The sequence below is a fragment of the Ambystoma mexicanum genome, chromosome 10, assembly GCF_040938575.1.
Source record: "Ambystoma mexicanum isolate Mex_15411 chromosome 10, UKY_AmexF1_1, whole genome shotgun sequence".
Classification (NCBI taxonomy): domain Eukaryota; kingdom Metazoa; phylum Chordata; class Amphibia; order Caudata; family Ambystomatidae; genus Ambystoma; species Ambystoma mexicanum.
The window spans coordinates 1,005,057,395-1,005,076,987 of NC_090932.1; the positions used below are offsets into that span (position 1 = coordinate 1,005,057,395).

General features: G+C 51.5%; 1 protein-coding gene across 5 annotated transcripts in view; it reads right to left on the reverse strand.

Moving 5' to 3' along the window:
- Positions 1–19,593, reverse strand: part of FAM131A (family with sequence similarity 131 member A) — an 827,483-nt gene that overhangs the window by 343,024 nt on the left and 464,866 nt on the right. For 2 of the 5 annotated variants that reach the window (XM_069618791.1, XM_069618794.1), the window contains exon 1: positions 12,465–14,380. The exons of 2 other annotated variants lie outside the window; for them this stretch is intronic. The gene's annotated coding sequence lies outside the window, so the exon portion shown is untranslated. Of the gene's footprint in view, positions 1–12,464; positions 14,381–19,593 lie in introns of those variants that run through there. One more of the 5 variants, XM_069618792.1, reaches the window with a different exon arrangement.

Consider the following 19,593-nt stretch of genomic DNA (forward strand, 5'->3'; position numbering starts at 1 on the left):
CTGCCCAGTGGCCATGACGTGTGATGACTTCAGCGAGTCCTGCTACATAGTGCAGTGCATGCTGGAACTTGCAGTTTCATTTTAATATTTACCAATACAAATGTGTGACGAGGAGTACCCGCTGGTATATGTGGATTAACAGCTATGTGTGAATATTATAGGGCAGCACTTAGGGTTAAGGTTAAGGTGAGTTGGACTCCCATAGGAAACCTGAAAAGAAAGTTATTAAGAAAAAAAAAAGAAAACAAAAAAAACAGCAACCATTTTTTTTTTGCTGGACTGCACAGCCTAAAAACCGCTGGATGGAATTGGGCCAGGTGCGAAACAACTTGGGCACGCAGCATTGAGACGAGGCCGCTTGTGGCTGTGTGACATGGGTCAATCACAATCAAAAGTCATACTAAATGGCACAACAAAGTGATCAGCCCAACTTATCTGCAATACCAGGAAGATAGACGTAGTAGTATCCTGAGAGAAAACTAGGTCCAACGTCTGGCTGAGATGGAGACTGACTTTCTTGGCAGTAGTTCAGGTTCCCATAACATGACTTCTTGGAAGTGTAACAAGCTGGGGCGGCCTGGGGCTCACCTGTCCATCAGGAGAAGCTGAGCACCCAATGAATAGAGTAAGGGCTCCGGCTCACTTGTTCTTCTTCTTGCTGAAAGATTTGTGTACATCAGCTGTGATTTTTGGATACCGAGGCTTGAGCCTCATTACTCCATCTTCTCGGGTTGAGTGTGTAGTGGTGGGTTTGTATTCTTCTTGGTCTGTGTGGTCTTGTCACAGTAGAGCTGGTTTCACAGGGTCTTCGCAGTGAGAGTCAGGGCTGTTCCGGACTGTGCACTTATACTGCAACAGCTTATTGGATGGGATCCAGGGCGGGCAAAGGAGCCTCCCAGGATCAGACTAGTCATGACTCCCACCCATGGTGCTGGCGGTCCAGCACTGGAAGAAGATTGCTCTAACTTTTAGTGGCACAGGGCAAAATGCCCAATCTAGTCACTGCCAGGCTCAGGGCGGCAATGTTCAGGCGAGAGTCAGGCCCATATACAGTGCATAGACAGCTGGACGTGGGTGGCAAGCAGAGGCTGGGCCACCCCGGCCGACTATCGCACTGGCTAAAATGCACACACGCATCCTAAACTCCTCTGACCAATTCCCATACCTGGAGGCTTTGGCCCCCTCAGCGCGCGTTGGGACCATACCAAGGGTGAAAGGCACTATACAAATGCAAAACGATGATAGAGGCACAGCACACATTGTGCATTTTCGAGCCTGTGGCCTCTCCTTCAAGCAGCACATGTCCAGGGGGGATATAGCGAATACCCCACTACGGAGGTCTGGCACTTATGCTTAAGGTGCAGCGATAAAAAGGCGGTATCTAGGAGCGGGTCTAGGAGGAGGGAAACTGGTCGAATACACATGTAATCAGTTCCTTTGACTTTCGTGTGTTCATTTTACAACCCCACTTCGGCCTGCGCCCAATCTATGAAATCGACAGTTACACACAATTTAAACTAGTCCTGCGGTGGAGTTTTCTAGAATAAGGTCCCAGCGGCCAAATGCCGTGATCACATTCTTTGATCAAAACTATATGAAAAATCATGTCTGATCTTGTTTGTAATTGCCACCAAAAGCCCAGAGTGCGGGGTCGGGAGGGTGGGGGGCTCTTGTGAGAGATGTAATGCTGACAGGACAACCTATTCTTGCAGACTTCTGAAGTGCGGCGGCACATTGGACTACTGTAGTGGTCACATGAAGCTAGCGCACAGAAAGAAAACGAGGCACTATACAACAGTCCATTCAAAAGCAAAGGAGCACAGGGCAAGCTTCTAGGGAAACACACCTGAAGCTTAACCCGCCTCCAAAAAGGGCGCGGTTGCTGCTGTCCTTCAGGTGTGTGCTCTGTCTACAAGAGCAGCGTTGCTTTGTGTTTTTACCACACGTTTCCCCACTGTTTTAACCACATTTTTAAACCTATGTTTTGCTGCACAGTGGGGTGGGTGGCCCAGCCTCCCTACCCCTACCCACTCCCACCCTCTCCCCATCTAATATTGCCTCCCCCAAGTATTCCCCCTGCGTTTTACATCACACATTTAGCAAAGGAAGCTGTGGTGAAACCTAGCTGCAGTGACTTTTCTGAGGTCCAAAGACTAGATCCCGTTTTCTGTCCCCGCTCTGTCATATGTTGCACATGTTTTTCATGTTAATGCCAATCTCATATCTATAACTTGAAAAGGCAAATATATTCTCCTTAAAGAAGATGTTGGGAAAAAAAGGAGCCTGCACAGAGTTAAGGCTCAGGGGATGTATGTGTGTGTGTGGGGGGGGAGGGGCTCACTGGATGGGAACATAAGAATAAAGATCTGGGCAAAAGGATATTTCACTGGTGTGCCCACCGCCCCTTCCCCAGTACCCAAAGCAGCTACACAGCGAAACACTGCACGTGTTTCATGGTGCAAGAAACCCACTGGATGCATCAGGGCTCGCTGCTGGAAGCAGCAGGCTGCCGCGGACTGTGTGACTCTATGAAAGATCCAATGCTGGAGAAGGAAGAGTGTATTCAACAGCGCCCAGCCACGTCCTACAACCACTGGCACCAACTGGCAGAACCACGCAGGGCTCTCTGGCGCAATGCCAAGTGGTGATGACATAGACAATAAGTGCATGAACCGAGGACTATAGAAATAGCATGCAGTGGCATTTACTAACAAGTAGGGTGACCAGATGTTTTAAATTAAAAAAAATGGGACAAGACAGAAACATAAAAGTAGGACTAGCACGCCAAGCTCACCCAAGCCCACTACCCCAGCCCCCCATGTGGCACGGCCTCCCCTCCCCATGGGATCGGGAATTAAAATAAATATTTCCAGCGCTTCTCATATGTATAAACTGCAGGGTTGCTAAGCGATGCACCGCACTAGAGCGCTTTGAGGAGCTTTTGCTTTGCTGCTGTAGAATTTGCTACGCTTGCGCTTTAACTAGTCTTTGTGACGCAATCAGTAAAGGCAGATGGCTATGAACAGACAGGTTGGAGGTTCTAGGCTACTCTGGGGTGTCTGACAAAGGGGATGCTGGGAAACTGTTAATTCTGCAAATATCTCAGCTTGAATTGTTGCCCTTCCGCAGCGGCCACGCTCCCCTTCCCAAAACCAGGAATTGTTTTCTAAATTTTGAAAAACTCTCAGGACGGGGGCAGAGGGTCTAATTCCAGGCAAAGTAAGAATGTCTGGTGACACTACCAACAAGTCACTATAACACAGATCCTAACAGACAACGAGACAGGCCCTTAAGAGCACCTGGATAGACCCGCAAGACAGCACCACCGCCCTGGCACTGGCAGTAAAACTGGGAGACACCGGCATAAAGCATGTGCTTCAGCACCTTCCACCCACCAGCCTGAAGCACCCACAGAATGGAATGCACCAGCATAATGTGCCTGCATGACCGGGGGAAATAGCATCATCCACACACCAGCTTCAGCATCTCTGGCACACTGCGCTACTTCACTTATAACGTGCAGCATGCAGAAGCCTCCACCCACCAGCCTGAAGCACCCACAGAAAGGAATGCACCAGCATAATGTGCCTGCATGACCGGGGGAAATAGCATCATCCACACACCAGCTTCAGCACCTCTGGCACACTGCGCTACTTCACTTATAACGTGCAGCATGCAGAAGCCTCCACCCACCAGCCTGAAGCACCCACAGAATGGAATGCACCAGCATAATGTGCCTGCATGACCGGGGGAAATAGCATCATCCACACACCAGCTTCAGCATCTCTGGCACACTGGGCTACTTCACTTATAACGTGCAGCATGCATCAGCCTCCATCCACCAGCCTGAAGCACCCACAGAATGGAATGCACCAGCATAATGTACCTGCATGACCGGGGGAAATAGCATCATCCACACACCAGCTTCAGCATCTCTGGCACACTGCGCTACTTCACTTATAACGTGCAGCATGCAGAAGCCTCCACCCACCAGCCTGAAGTACCCACAGAATGGAATGCACCAGCATAATGTGCCTGCATGACCGGGGGAAATAGCATCATCCACACACCAGCTTCAGCATCACTGGCACACTGGGCTACTTCACTTATAACGTGCAGCATGCAGAAGCCTCCACCCACCAGCCTGAAGCACCCACAGAATGGAATGCACCAGCATAATGTGCCGGCATGACCGGGGGAAATAGCATCATCCACACACCAGCTTCAGCATCTCTGGCACACTGCGCTACTTCACTTATAACGGGCAGCATGCAGAAGCCTCCACCCACCAGCCTGAAGCACCCACAGAATGGAATGCACCAGCATAATGTGCCTGCATGACCGGGGGAAATAGCATCATCCACACACCAGCTTCAGCATCTCTGACACACTGGGCTACTTGACCTATAACGTGCAGCATGCAGAAGCCTCCACCCACCAGCCTGAAGCACCAACAGAATGGAATGCACCAGCATAATGTACCTGCATGACCGGGGGAAATAGCATCATCCACACACCAGCTTCAGCATCTCTGGCACACTGCGCTACTTCACTTATAACGTGCAGCATGCAGAAGCCTCCACCCACCAGCCTGAAGCACCCACAGAATGGAATGCACCAGAATAATGTACCTGCATGACCGGGGGAAATAGCATCATCCACACACCAGCTTCAGCATCTCTGGCACACTGCGCTACTTCACTTATAACGTGCAGCATGTAGAAGCCTCCACCCACCAGCCTGAAGCACCCACAGAATGGAATGCACCAGCATAATGTGCCTGCATGACCGGGAGAAATAGCATCATCCACACACCAGCTTCAGCATCACTGGCACACTGGGCTACTTCACTTATAACGTGCAGCATGCATCAGCCTCCACCCACCAGCCTGAAGCACCCACAGAATGGAATGCACCAGTATACTGTGCCTGCATGACCGGGGGAAATAGCATCATCCACACACCAGCTTCAGCATCTCTGACAGACTGGGCTACTTGACATATAACGTGCAGCATGCAGAAGCCTCCATCCACCAGCCTGAAGCACCCACAGAATGGAATGCACCAGCATAATGTGCCTGCATGACCGGGGGAAATAGCATCATCCACACACCAGCTTCAGCATCTCTGGCACACTGCGCTACTTGACTTATAACGTGCAGCATGCAGAAGCCTCCACCCACCAGCCTGAAGCACCCACAGAATGGAATGCACCAGCATAATGTGCCTGCATGACCGGGGGAAATAGCATCATCCACACACCAGCTTCAGCATCACTGGCAAACTGGGCTACTTCACTTATAACGTGCAGCATGCAGTAGCCTCCACTCACCAGCCTGAAGCACCCACAGAATGGAATGCACCAGCATAATGTGCCTGCATGACCGGGGGAAATAGCATCATCCACACACCAGCTTCAGCATCTCTGGCACACTGGGCTACTTCACTTATAACGTGCAGAATGCAGAAGCCTCCACCCACCAGCCTGAAGCACCCACAGAATGGAATGCAGAGGTCTTAACACACCAGCCTATAGTGCCTGCAAGACCGGGAGAAATAGCTTCATCCACACACCAACTTCAGCATCTCTGGCACACTGCGTTACTTAGCTTATAACGTGCAGCATGCAGCAGCCTCCACCCACCAGTCTGAAGCACCCACAGAATGGAATGCAGAGGTCTTAACACAGCAGCCTATAGTGCCTGCAAGACCGGGAGAAATAGCTTCATCCACACACCAACTTCAGCATCTCTGGCACACTGCGTTACTTCGCTTATAACATGCAGCATGCAGCAGCCTCCACCCACCATTCTGTAGAACCCACAGAATGGAATGCAGAGGTCTTAACACACCAGCCTATAGTGCCTGCAAGACTGGGAGAAATAGCTTCATCCACACACCAGCTTCAGCATCTCTGGCACACTGGGCTACTTCACTTATAACGTGCTGCATGCAGCAGCCTCCAGCCACCAGCCTGAAGCACCCACAGAATGGAATGCACCAGGATAATGTGCCTGCATGACCGGGGGAAATAGCATCATCCACACACCAGCTTCAGCATCACTGGCTCATTGGGATACTTCACTTATAACGTGCAGCATGCAGCAGCCTCCACCCACCAGCCTGAAGGACCCACAGAATGGAATGCACCAGCATAATGTGCCTGCATGACCGGGGGAAATAGCATCATCCACACACCAGCTTCAGCATCACTGGCACACTGGGCTACTTCGCTTATAACGTGCAGCATGCAGCAGCCTCCACTCACCAGCCTGAAGCACCCACAGAATGGAATGCAGAGGTCTTAACACACCAGCCTATAGTGCCTGCAAGACGGGAGAAATAGCTTCATCCACACACCAACTTCAGCATCTCTGGCACACTGCGCTACTTCGCTTATAACGTGCAGCATGCAGCCGCCTCCACCCACCAGTCTGTGGCACCTGCCACACACCTGGCTACAGGGTTCTGCAACCTGTGGCTCTCCAGATGTTTGGGACGACGGCTCCCATGATTCCTCACCATTGACTATGCTGGCCAGGACTGATGGGAGTTGTAATCCATAACATCTGTAGAGCCAAAGGTTGCAGACCCCTGGGCTATAGCATCTGTCACACACCTAGCTGCTTCACCGATCACACCTTCAGCACATTAGGCTGTAGCATCACACCTTCAGCACATTGGGCTATAGCATCTTTCACACAACAGGCTGCATTACGTTCCATACATCTGGCTTCTTCACCGATCACACCTTCATCACATTAGGCTGCAGAACATTCCAGACAGCAGGCTGCAACTCATTCCACACACCTAGCTGCTCCACCGATCACACCGTCAGCACATTAGGCTGTAGCATCACACCTTCAGCACATCAGGCTGCATCACATTCCACATATCTGGCTGCTTCACAGATCACGCCTTCAGCACATTAGGCTGTAGCATCACACCTTCTGCACATTAGGCTGCTGCGCTTTCCACAAAACAAGGTGCATTACGCTCCACACACCTGGCAGCTTCACAGATCACACTTACAGCACATTAGGCTGCAGCACTTTCCAGACAATAGGCTGCAGCTCATTCCACGCACCTAGCTGCTTCACCGATCACACCTTCAGCACATTAGGCTGTGGCATCACACCTTCTGCACATTAGGATGCAGTACTTTCCACAAAACAGGGTGCATTACGTACCACACACCTGGCAGCTGCACAGATCACACCTTCAGCACATTAGGCTGTAGTATCACACCTACTGCGCATTAGGCTGCTGCACTTTCCACAAAACATGGTGAATTACGCTCCACACACCTGGCAGCTTCACAGATCACACTTACAGCACATTAGGCTGCAGCACTTTCCAGACAATAGGCTGCAGCTCATTCCACGCACCTAGCTGCTTCACCGATCACACCTTCAGCACATAAGGCTGTGGCATCACACCTTCAGCACATTAGGCTGTAGCATCTTCCGCACAACAGGATGCGGCCTATTCCACGGACCTGGTGCTTTACCTACTTCGGGCACAAAACAGATTTTTAGAGATCTTCCTAAAAGCACAGTTTGATCCCTCAATAAACTCCAACATAAGGGATGCCTTCAAAGAAATGGTCGCACCCCCTCGGCAGGGCAAGCAGAGTTGGTACTCGACCGCGATTGCATTAATGAAGAGATGGGCATTGCGCCCCTCAGACTTAGGCTGCAACCGCAACTGAAGGGATTACTCAAAATGCATGCTGCAAAAGCAGGTTTGGATAAGATCCAGCCCGCATTGTGAAGCTGTCTTCATTCAGGCTTTATAGCGAGGCCTGTGTTGGGGTAATACCATCTAATCTAATAACGTGTGCGCCCTGAGGCCTGCGGGTTAGTGGCGGAATACAAGAACGCAGATAGATAGATAACTAAAATACCATCACAGCAGTGTAGAAGGACTGCCCTGATGATTAGACTAAATGTGCTACTTCCCACACGACTAGAATGCGTTGGATGGGCAAAGATGGGCGATGTACTTGAGGGCTGGCAAAGATGAGGATCTTATGCATGTTTTGCTCATGTGTACGCTTTCTATCAATCTCAGAAGAAGAGGGCTTAGGCCACATTTCTTTAATGTATGGTTCTTGTATGTACTGATGCTATGGTTCGATGTATGCATCCCAATGCTGAAGAGTGGATGTATGATGTCTTACAAGACCTAAAAGAGGCGTTACCAGGACGTTTTACAGTTTCTAGAGTTTTTATAGGGCAGTTTAGATGTTCTATGACATGTATGTAATGTTGTCCTATTTTTGTTTTGGTAATGGTGTGCTCCGAAAGAAGGAATTATTGACTCACTTACCGGTCGCCCCTTCAGCACATTAGGCTGTAGCATCTTTTACACAACAGGCTGCAGTACTTTCCGCGCACCTGGCTGCTTCACAGATCACCCCTTCAGCACATTAAGCTGCAGCCCTTTCCACACAACAGGGTGCATCATTCCACCCGCCCGGCTGCTTCCCGATCACACCTTCAGCAAATAAGGCTGTGGCATCAACCACACAACAGGCTGCAGCACATCCCACACCCGTGGCTACTCCCCGATCACACCTTCCGCACAGTAGGCTGCAGCTTCTTCCACGCAACAGGCTGCAGCACATCACACACGTGTGGCTGGCTCCTTCACCGATCACACCTTCAGCACATTCGGCTGCAGCTTCTTCCACACCACAAGCTGCAGCATATCCAACACCCGTGGCTACTTCCCTGATCACACCTTCAGCACATTAGGCTGCAACTTCTTCCACGCAACAGTGTAGCACTTTCCGCGCACCTGGCTGCTTCACAGATCACACTTTCAGTACATTCGGCTGCAGCTTCTTCCACACCACAAGCTGCAGCACATCACACACGTGTGGCTGGCTCCCTGATCACACCTTCAGCACATTAGGCTGCAGCTTCTTCCACGCAACAGGATGCAGCACATGCCACACCCGTGGTTACTCCCCGATCACACCTTCAGCACATTCGGCTGCAGCTTCTTCCAAACCACAAGCTGCAGCACATCACACACGTGTGGCTGGCTCCCTGATCACACCTTTAGCACAGTAGGCTGCAGCTTCTTCCACGCAACAGGATGCAGCACATGCCACACCCGTGGTTACTCCCCGATCACACCTTCAGCACATTCGGCTGCAGCTTCTTCCACACCACAAGCTGCAGCACATCACACACGTGTGGCTGGCTCCCTGATCACACCTTTAGCACAGTAGGCTGCAGCTTCTTCCACGCAACAGGATGCAGCACATGCCACACACGTGGCTGCTTCACTGATCACACCTTCAGCAAATAAGGCTGTTGCATCAACCACACAACAAACTGCAGCACATCACACACGTGTGGCTGGCTCCCTGATCACACCTTTAGCACAGTAGGCTGCAGCTTCTTCCACGCAACAGTGTAGCACTTTCCGCGCACCTGGCTGCTTCACAGATCACACTTTCAGCACATTAAGCTGCAGCCCTTTCCACACAAAAGGATGCATCAAATTCCACCCGCCCGGCGGCTTCCCGATCACACCTTCAGCAAATAAGTCGTTGGCATCAACCACACAATAGGCTGCAGCACATCCCACACGCGTGGCTACTTCCCTGATCACACCTTCAGCAAATAAGGCTGTTGCATCAACCACACAAGCTGCAGCACATCACACACGTGTGGCTGGCTCCCTGATCACACCTTTAGCACAGTAGGCTGCAGCTTCTTCCATGCAACAGGCTGCAGCACATGCCACACACTTGGCTGCAACTCCTTCTAGACAGTGACTGCAGCACGTACGACAGATCCAGTTGCTCCACCTTCCACACACACGGTGGAGCAGCTGCCACACACCAAGCAGCATCATCCTCTACACACACATCACCCTCTACACACAATGCTACGATGCCACGAACTATCGCATTCCATATACCAAATGCAATGCAAACCACTCGTGTGACTTTGGTGCCTTCCACACAAGTAACTGACGCATACCCAAAATACATGGATACAGCACCTTCCACACAACAGGCTACACTGCCAGTTGTGTACCTGGTTGTAGTAGCTTCTGCTAAACACCCGGATGAAGCACATGCCACACACCTGGCCACAGAACACACCACAAACTGGAAAGAGTTACTTACACGCCGGTCGGCAGGGCTGCTACCATATGCGGCTCCAGCACCCATTATACGCCAGGCTGCAAAACCTTGAGACCTTTGTCCGCAGCACGACTAGGACACTGGGCTGCAGCACTGCCCATACACCAGGCTGCAGAATCTGCAACCTCCAACCTCCCACATGCAAGGCTGCAGCATCTCCCACGCATATGCCTGCATCACCCGTACAACGGTCTGTAGCACCTTCCCCTCGCCAGGATGAAGAACAGCCCACACACATGGGTGCAGCACCTCTCCCACCCTGGCCTGCATCCTTACGGGCTGCAGCACTCACACCAGGGCAGTAGCACTCTTCTGCGCTTAGAAATAACACCTATTCCGCACGCGTGGCTATAGCCCCTCACCCACCCTGGGCTGCATCCTTACGGGCTGCAGCACTCACACCAGGGCAGTAGCACTCTTCTGCGCTCAGAGATGCCACATATTCAAACGCGTGGCTATAGCCCCTCTCCCACCCTGGCCTACACCCATACTCTAGCCCCTCTCCCACCCTGGCCTGCGTCCTTACGGGCTGCAGCCCACACGCCAGGGCTGCAGCACTATTCTGCACTCAGAGATAACACCTATTCCACACGCGTGGCTATAGCCCCTCACCCACCCTGGGCTGCATCCTTACGGGCTGCAGCACTCACACCAGGGCAGTAGCACTCTTCTGCGCTCAGAAATAACACCTATTCCACAAGCGTGGCTATAGCCCCTCTCCCACCCTGGCCTGCACCCATATGGGCTGCAGCCCTCACGCCAGGGCTGCAGCACTATTCTGCACTCAGAGATAACACCTATTCCACACACGTGGCTATAGCCCCTCTCCCACCCTGGCCTGCACCCATATGGGCTGCAGCACTCACACCACGGCTGCAGCACTATTCTGCACTCAGAGATAACACCTATTCCACACACGTGGCTATAGCCAATCTCCCACCCTGGCCTGCACCCATATGGGCTGCAGCACTCACACCACGGCTGCAGCACTATTCTGCACTCAGAGATAACACCTATTCCGCACGCGTGGCTATAGCCCCTCACCCACCCTGGGCTGCATCCTTACGGGCTGCAGCACTCACACCAGGGCAGTAGCACTCTTCTGCGCTCAGAAATAACACCTATTCCACACGCGTGGCTATAGCCCCTCTCCCACCCTGGCCTGCACCCATATGGGCTGCAGCACTCACACCACGGCTGCAGCACTATTCTGCACTCAGAGATAACACCTATTCCACACGCGTGGCTATAGCCCCTCACCCACCCTGGGCTGCATCCTTACGGGCTGCAGCACTCACACCAGGGCAGTAGCACTCTTCTGCGCTCAGAAATAACACCTATTCCGCACGCGTGGCTATAGCCCCTCACCCACCCTGGGCTGCATCCTTACGGGATGCAGCACTCACGCCAGGGTTGCAGCAGTATTCTGCGCTCAGAAATACCACATATTCCAACGCGTGGCTATAGCTCTTCTCCCACCCTGGCCTACACCCATACGGGCTGCAGCACTCACGCCAGGGCTGCAGCACTATTCCGCGCTCAGAAATAACACCTATTCCACACGCGTGGCTATAGCCCCTCTCCCACCCTGGCCTGCGTCCATACGGGCTGCAGCCCACACGCCAGGGCTGCAGCACTATTCTGCGCTCAGAGATAACACCTATTCCACGCGCGTGGCTATAGCCCCTCTCCCACCCCGGCCTGCACCCATGCGGGCAGCAGCACTCACAGCAGAACTGCAGCATTATTCTGCGCTCAGAGAAAACACCTATTCCACACGCGTGGCTATAGCCCCTCTCCCACCCTGGCCTGCATCCATACGGGCTGCAGCCCTCACACCAGGGCTGCAGCACTATTCCACGCTCAGAGATAATACTTATTCCTCCCGCGTGGCTATAGCCCCTCTCCCACCCTGGCCTGCATCCATACGGGCTGCAGCCCTCACGCCAAGGCTGCAACACTATTCCACGCTCAGAGATAACACTTATTCCTCCCGCGTGGCTATAGCCCCACTCCCACCCCGGCCTGCATCCATACGGGCTGCCGCACTCACGCCAGGGCTGCAGCACCTTGTACTCGCCTGCCTGCGGAACCTCCGCCGGGACCTGTTGGAATGCAGACTCTTTCAGCACCAGGACAACTCCCCGGATTGCTGCAGAACGTCAGTGCTCCGGCCCCACGCCCACCGACCCCCGGTGCTCTCGCAGCCCATGCCCCGTTCTTCGCCACACTCTCCCGCTCGCACATCCCACGCCCCTAACCCCGCGGCGACGCAAGCATTAGGCTGTCTTCTCACCTCTGAAAAGCACGCACGGCGCCTTTGGACCGCTCCTGCCTCTTTCGCTCAGCAGCCTTTTTGAGAGGAGCCGGCTCTGTCGGGGAGCTATATGGAGCCCCTTGGTTACCGCGGCTGTCGCTCCCACGGCGGTGTATGCAGCCCCTTAGTTACCGCGGCTCTCGCCCCTTAGTTACATGCGCTGCTGTTCCAGGGTGGTCTCTGCAGCTCCTTGGTTACAGGAGCTTTCTCTTCCAGCGGGCTGAAGGGGAGGGGATATGCAGAGCCTGCAGCTGTCTCTCATAGCAGTTGGAGGGGCTTATGCAGCGCCTTAGTGACCGGTGCTGCCTCTCGGCGTGGCATATGATAGACGCGGTCCCCACCCAAGAGAGAGAGCGCAGTTCCTTTTTGTCAGGCGAGGTCTCTCCGATGGTGGGACATACAGGCCCGGCTCTTGTCTCTTCCCGAGCGATATGGCCAGCGTAGTGTCCAGCCTTCCGGGGTGATCTCTGCATTCCCCCAGTGTCCCCAAGAGTTACACCAATGGCCTCTGCCCTCCAGGACCTGCACAGTCACAGCCTCCTCCTCCCAGCGCGCGGAGGCACCCACTGTTCAGTTCAGTGTAGTCCTTGGAGACAGCGACCGTCTCTCCCATGCCAACTGTTGGCCCTGGGTTGCAGGGTCTCCTCCCATGGTCTAGTCTGCCCGTCTTCCCTGGCAGGTGGGGTGGGAGGGGGGGGGGGGGTGCAATTCCTGTTCGTTCAGTTGAAAACACGGCGAAATGGCCTTCCTCTCCCAGAAGCTGTCCCTCCCAGAAGCTGTCCCTCCCAGGAGCTGTCCCGCCCAGGGGCTGTCTCGAGTGTGGTTTACAGAGGTGATCTCCCCCAGGAAACTGAGTGAGGGTCCTGGGTTACAGGATCTGTTTCTCCCAGGCCCTGTCTCTCCCAACTAGCTAAATGTGTCTCCAGACCTAAAGGGCTGTCTCTCCCAGCCGTCTAAGTGTGGCTTACAGAGCTGGTCTCACCCAGGAAGCTAAGTGAGGGGGCTGGGTCACAGGAGGGGTCTCTCACAGGAGCTCTCTCACTCTTAGGGGGGCAATTGTAGGTCCTAATGTGCAGTCTCACCAAGGAACTGTCTCTCCAAAGGAGCTAATTGTTGGTCCGTGGTTACAGGGTCGGCCGCTCACATGAGCTGTGCTTAGCTACAGGGCCAGGCTCCCCAGGAAGCGGTCTCTCCCAGGGGGCCAGTTTGTTGTCCTTAGTTGCAGGAGCTGCCTCTCCGAAGAGCTATCTCTCAAAGTGGATTGCAGGCCATTAATTACAGAAGTCTCTCTGTGGGGGCAGGGGGCGGGGGGAGGGGATTATTTGAAGGTACCTGTTGCCAGGATCGTGTCCTCCTTCGAGAGCTGACCGGCCTCTCGGGTGGTAACAGGCGGTCCTTGGCGACAGCCGGGAGCTGTCTCTCCCCGGGGGGTTGGAGAGGGGGCCTCTCCACCCTTGTGTCGGCTTGTGTGCAGTACTTGTCTCCTCAGTTAAACGCTTAGTGGCCTTACTGTGCAAGGCGGCTGCCCGCAGCTCCTGTCCGCATGGAGTTCATGGCTGCTGCTGCTGTTGGCATGGCTCCTTAATTGCAATCCCCAGACAGCACAGCAGCGCATAGGACCGAGGCGGAACGATTTCCAAGGATGACGAGCCCACGAGCCAGGTGTCAGGATCTGCAGTGCCCACCTGCCCTCCGTGAACAGGACCCAGTGCACCCAGTGTGTCCGTGGCAGGGTGGACAAGTGCGTGCTTGCTCCCGCCCTTATCGCGGGCATCCGGTTTAGCCCGGGCTCTTCTTGCTGCTCAGCTCCCAGCGCCGAGCCTTGGCCACGTCGCGCAGAAGAGATGCTCCCTGCCTCCAACAAAGGTGTATTTCCATGGCAACCAGTCACTATAGCCCGCGCTCTCCCGGGATACAGCCTGGCATAGACGTCACCGTCAGCGGCGGCGGGGGGTGGGGGGCAGATGTGGGTGGGGGCTTCGTAAACAACGCTCTAGGACTGCAGGTGCATGCAGCGCTCTCGTGCAGTCTGTGCCCGAGGTGGAGGCTGCACTGGAGAGACCCGGGTGCAGGGGACCCCCGGTGATGCTCTGGCCCCACAGAGCGTGCGTAGTATAGGGTCATCCATCTTCTCTCGCCACTCAGGGGTGGTGCATCAGAGCCTGGTTCACAACATGAATGGAGAGTTCCTGATCACACGGCCAGTTTATAAAATAGTGGCAAACCGGTGGATGTGGGCAAGGATCGGGCAAGGTACACCTGCTTCCAATATAGGCAATTTTAGGACAAGAGGCAATGCACTTTTCTGGGGTATTTACTATGTCAGGTAAATACAGAATATACCATCTTAGACTGTATAGTGGCTTATTTTTCCCAAATTGCTCATTGTATGATAACGTGAGCACTTTCGTGGACTGCAGTCGCGTCCGTAGGATCTGACATCGTTTTTAAGGGAAGAGTGTAAATTAACACGTAAATGCGAGCCGAGTTGGGATTAATTCTCACTTTAACACCCTTCTCTGAAAGGTGTGATACACGCCTCCTGTGATGTTCATAAAGCAAGAGACATTTTTCATTTCTTGGCAAAAACACTGCAGCGCATCCAACCTCACCTACCTCACAAAACTCTGTGCTACACGCAGACGATTTATGACCACTGTCAAGGCAAACTACCAAAACACCATAACCATGACCAACAATGAAACCAGAGCCCTCTTCAAAGCCATGAAGCACTGCATCAACCTTCTGAAGGACCTACCCATACGGCAGGCACTCCATCATCAACACTTTCTTCATCAACAAGATCAGTATGACCCGCCACCAACACATAGACACCAATGCCACAACTGACAGCACACTACAGATCCCATCTCCCAAAACCACAACTACCTGGACAACTTTCAAGACACTCTGGGCCTCATTACAAGTCTGGCGGTCTGGAAATAAGGGTGCCGCTAGCAACCGACACCCTTTCCGGACTGCCAGACTACGAGTATGCCTGAAGTGGCCGGTGCTCCAGGCAGGTCTGACCTGCTGGGGTCACTGGCCCTTACACGCATGGTTTCCGCGGAAGCACCGGCACCGTTAGCAACACTGTCAGTGCTTCTGTGTCCCGATATCCATGGCGTCCTATGGGACTCCACGGGAATGGGGACTTACAATTCCTGCCGCCTGACATCCGGGGCCACCAGGACTTGGAATATCCTGGTGGCACTGGGATATCACGCAGAGGAAACAATGTTACGAGCTTGGTAGCAGCCCACAGGTAGCACCGGCAGGTTACCGCCAACCTCGTAATGAGACCCACTCTCTGTGGAAGTCCTCACTTGCACTCTAGCATCCCTCAGGGCCATATCGCCCACAGACAACATACTCCCTGTCTCTGTACTCAAGACCCTTCCCACTAAAGCACTCCTCCCTTACCTGACAATCATCAACAGTACCCTAACTCAAGGCACATTACCCTTGACCCTTAAGACTGTACAAATCCTCCCGCTTCTCAAGAAAACAACACTGAACTCTGACAACCTCAGCAACTACTGCCCCATCACACGTCTTCCCTCCCTAAGTAAGCTCTTTGAAAAAGCAAAACCATGCAACTCCTCCAACACATCGAAGCTAACAACCTCCTTCAGTCCTACCAACCAAACTGCAGACCCAGATGCAGCACAGAAATGCCTACTATCAAAGTGATCGCTGATGCCTGTAAAATTCTCGATGATTGCAATCCTTACCTCCTGGTTCTTCTTGACCTCTCAGCAGGATTTGACACAGTAGACCACCAGACACTAAACGATAATCTATATCGTTGCATGGGGATCAGCAAGATCATTCACAGCTGGTTCAAATCATACATTACTAATTGCCACCAGTTTGTATGAATGGATTTCAAGGAATTTACTCACAAGTAATTACTTCAAAATCACTTCGAAAAAATACATGTAGTTGTGGGTTAAGGGCTAAAAAGGGGGTGGAGAGGGCTTTGGGGAAGAGGAAGTAGTGAAGGGGAAGGATTGATGGGGGAATCCCCAAATTGAAAAAATAGAAGTGGCATTTTGAAGTAATTACTTTGAAGTAAATTACTTTGAAGTAATTACTTTGAAGTAAATTACTTTGAAGTAATTACTGTCATTGAAATGACATGGAACTGTTATCATACCCAATTTGCACCAAAGTATCTTCCATACAACTGTATTCACAGCTCAGCATTCAATTTAAAAACACAAGACAAGTACAACTGTAAACAGTAGCCATTTGCTCAGGTCCAAGCTTGTAAATGTTTATAATACTATGGGATATCACAGTGAACAGGTGTACTAAGGCAGCCAAAATCATCATAAGTGCTGCAATGTAATGTGCTTGGGTGTTTCTAAGTGACCCGGGAGAAACCCATATAACTGGTCTGCTGCTCACTATGCAAAAGTGATGCTCCATCTGCTTCTCAATATCCCAAATTGCTAGTCCATATGCCAAGGTGCTGCCAGTACACCAGAGGGTTGATCCATAAGCCAGAGTGCCTCATAATATGCCAGGTTGTACATTAGTATGCTCCAAATGTCAGGCGGCTGTTTCACAAATTAGCAAGCATCTTGGTAAGCCTTGTGCTGCTCACCATGCCAGGATGCTGATAAAATGTCCATGGTATTGCTCAAAATGTCAGGGCACGCCTTAAACCGATAGGATATTACCTAATCACACATCAACTAGACCAACTAGAACGCCATACTCACATTGCCTTTCCGTTCCCAAATTCTCCCTAAAAAAAGCAGGCGGCGCCAGCTTCCCGGTCCTAGCTGCCAAACTATGGAACGCTATGCCACTAAACCTTGGAGAAGAACCCTCCTTTTGGACTTTTAGAGCCAAAACAAAAACATGGCTTTCCAGCAAAAATTCTGCTTAATGTACTTCTTCTCCGCATGTCCTTGTCGACCATCTTGTAACCCGGTCTACTACACTTATTGCTATTATTTCAGTCTGTATTCTATATTTTTGCCATGTTGTAACTGTATCTAAGTCTCCGGCGCCCGGTTACCCCAGGGTTCGGCACGCGGTACAAATAAAGAAACTAAACTAAACTAATAGTTCAGGGACACTGCGATTTAAAAAGACAGAGGCTGTCCAATATGATAGAAAGCTGCTCTTCATGGCCCGCCGGGAAGGTTAAAGACCCTCGATCAATGGGCTAAGGTCACTGACACATGACATAGACCTGGTGGATGTTTGGAGGGAATCTCACCCAAGATTAAGCTTATCCCTTTTGCTCCTCGGTACATCATGCACACTCTATAATTGACTTCCTGTGGATCTCCACCGGCGTTCTTCTTGAGGTCCTCTGTGCAGATATATGACCACAAAGGTGTATCCGTGAAGCTTGCACTGGCAGACCTTGGGCAGAACGGGTGCTGGAAATTGAACAACTCCTTGATGAAGGAGTAAGAATGCATTACTTGCCGGTGGATGGTACTGAGCCCGCTTCTCAGAGGAAAGGTGGGCAAAGAGGCAGAAGTATTTCTAGCATGGGACGCCCAGAAGGGGAAGTTGATTGAGAAGATCAATATACTTATGTGTGATGTAGGAGAAAGAAGCAAGAAAGCAAGGTAAAGGCGTGGCTGGCCTCTCTTGAAGCTGTGGCAGGACAGGCCTGGACTGGACCAGGGGATGGTCCTAGAGGACACTTTACAGTGGTTCACTTGCAGGGCAGACTTTCTGGTAGCAAAGAGAGCAGGCAGGCAGTGTATTGGTCAATACGTTTAGGAGTTTGCAATGCCCATCAGCATGGCAAGGTCTAGATCAGGGTTGATTGTCATGACTAATAGTGACTAAACAAGAAATTCCTTGAATTCGACGAAACACTTTGTATACCAGAATCTAGACCTTCCTCGGATGGCTTTTTTTCATGTTTCCTTTTTCCATAAAGGCATCTTTAACAACCACCGTCAATAAGGATGTCAAAGTGTTCCTTCTTAAAAAAGGTCTAACAAATGAGGAGCAATTCACATTTTATTTGCCTGCACCTGCAAAATGAACAATCACCAACAATAATAATTCCAGAGTATTCAGGGACCAGCTAGTGAACAGGAGCAATCCCAGTTCTTTGCACCCATAGATGCACAAACACTCCCAACTTTGATGCTTTATTTATTTTTTATTTAAGAGTTCCTCTATACGGCTCCGTATCCTTAGGCAGCACACCCCTTTTTTAAACTACTGTCTATATAATAGCAAATTAATTGGCAGTTGTTAAAGATTCTTTTGGTAATAAAAATAGTAAGAAGTTAAGATACTCAACAGAATGAAGAAAGTGCCCAAGGCAACATAAAATATTTAATCGCGGCAAGAGCACATGTGGAATAGCAAGAGTAAATAGGAAGATTTGAAACATTCTCTGTAACTGTAATGATGAAGAGTCAGTCACAGAGCAAGAGGAAACGAGTTTTGCAACTGAGGGACTGCAGCAAAAAACGACTGCATGGGTTTCATGTTGGAGCTTCCTTATGTACATTCTCCTGATTGCCTTACAAGGTGTGGCACTGTCTGCAACCACCAACAAAGACCAGCTTCTCAGCAAGACACATTGGAGAACCCAGAACAAGTGCCTTCAAGGCAAAGCAACCCAAAAGTGTAAGGTTCTGCGTGTGGGTATGCATGTGTGTCCCTTTCAAATATTATTCCAACAGTCATTAAGACCACCTAGCACTACCTGGATGTAAACAGGAAAGGAGCATGACTTAAGCCGCCTGACCTCTGTAACAACATCCTCATATGATGGAAGGCCATCTGCAAGGTTGTGAAAGCCTTGGGTTTTTTGATTTTTAGAAATAAAATTATGTGAGCAATTTTGTTTCTGGGAGTGAGGTCTGCTAATCACACCACCCCTTCAAAATGCTCCAGGCCAAAATCATGGTGCAATCAAGGGCCTCTGCCTTGACTGTCTCCTGACATCTCCAGCAACTACCCCGCAGTGGCAGCAGGATTGGTTCAAAGGTCATTTGTGCATACCTGATAACTGCTGGAACACAACGTTTCTACAGCTAGCAGTGCCTTTTTTTAGTCACCTGCACCTCTGATTCAAACATAATTGAATAACCTTGTCAGCCTGGTAGCAGGT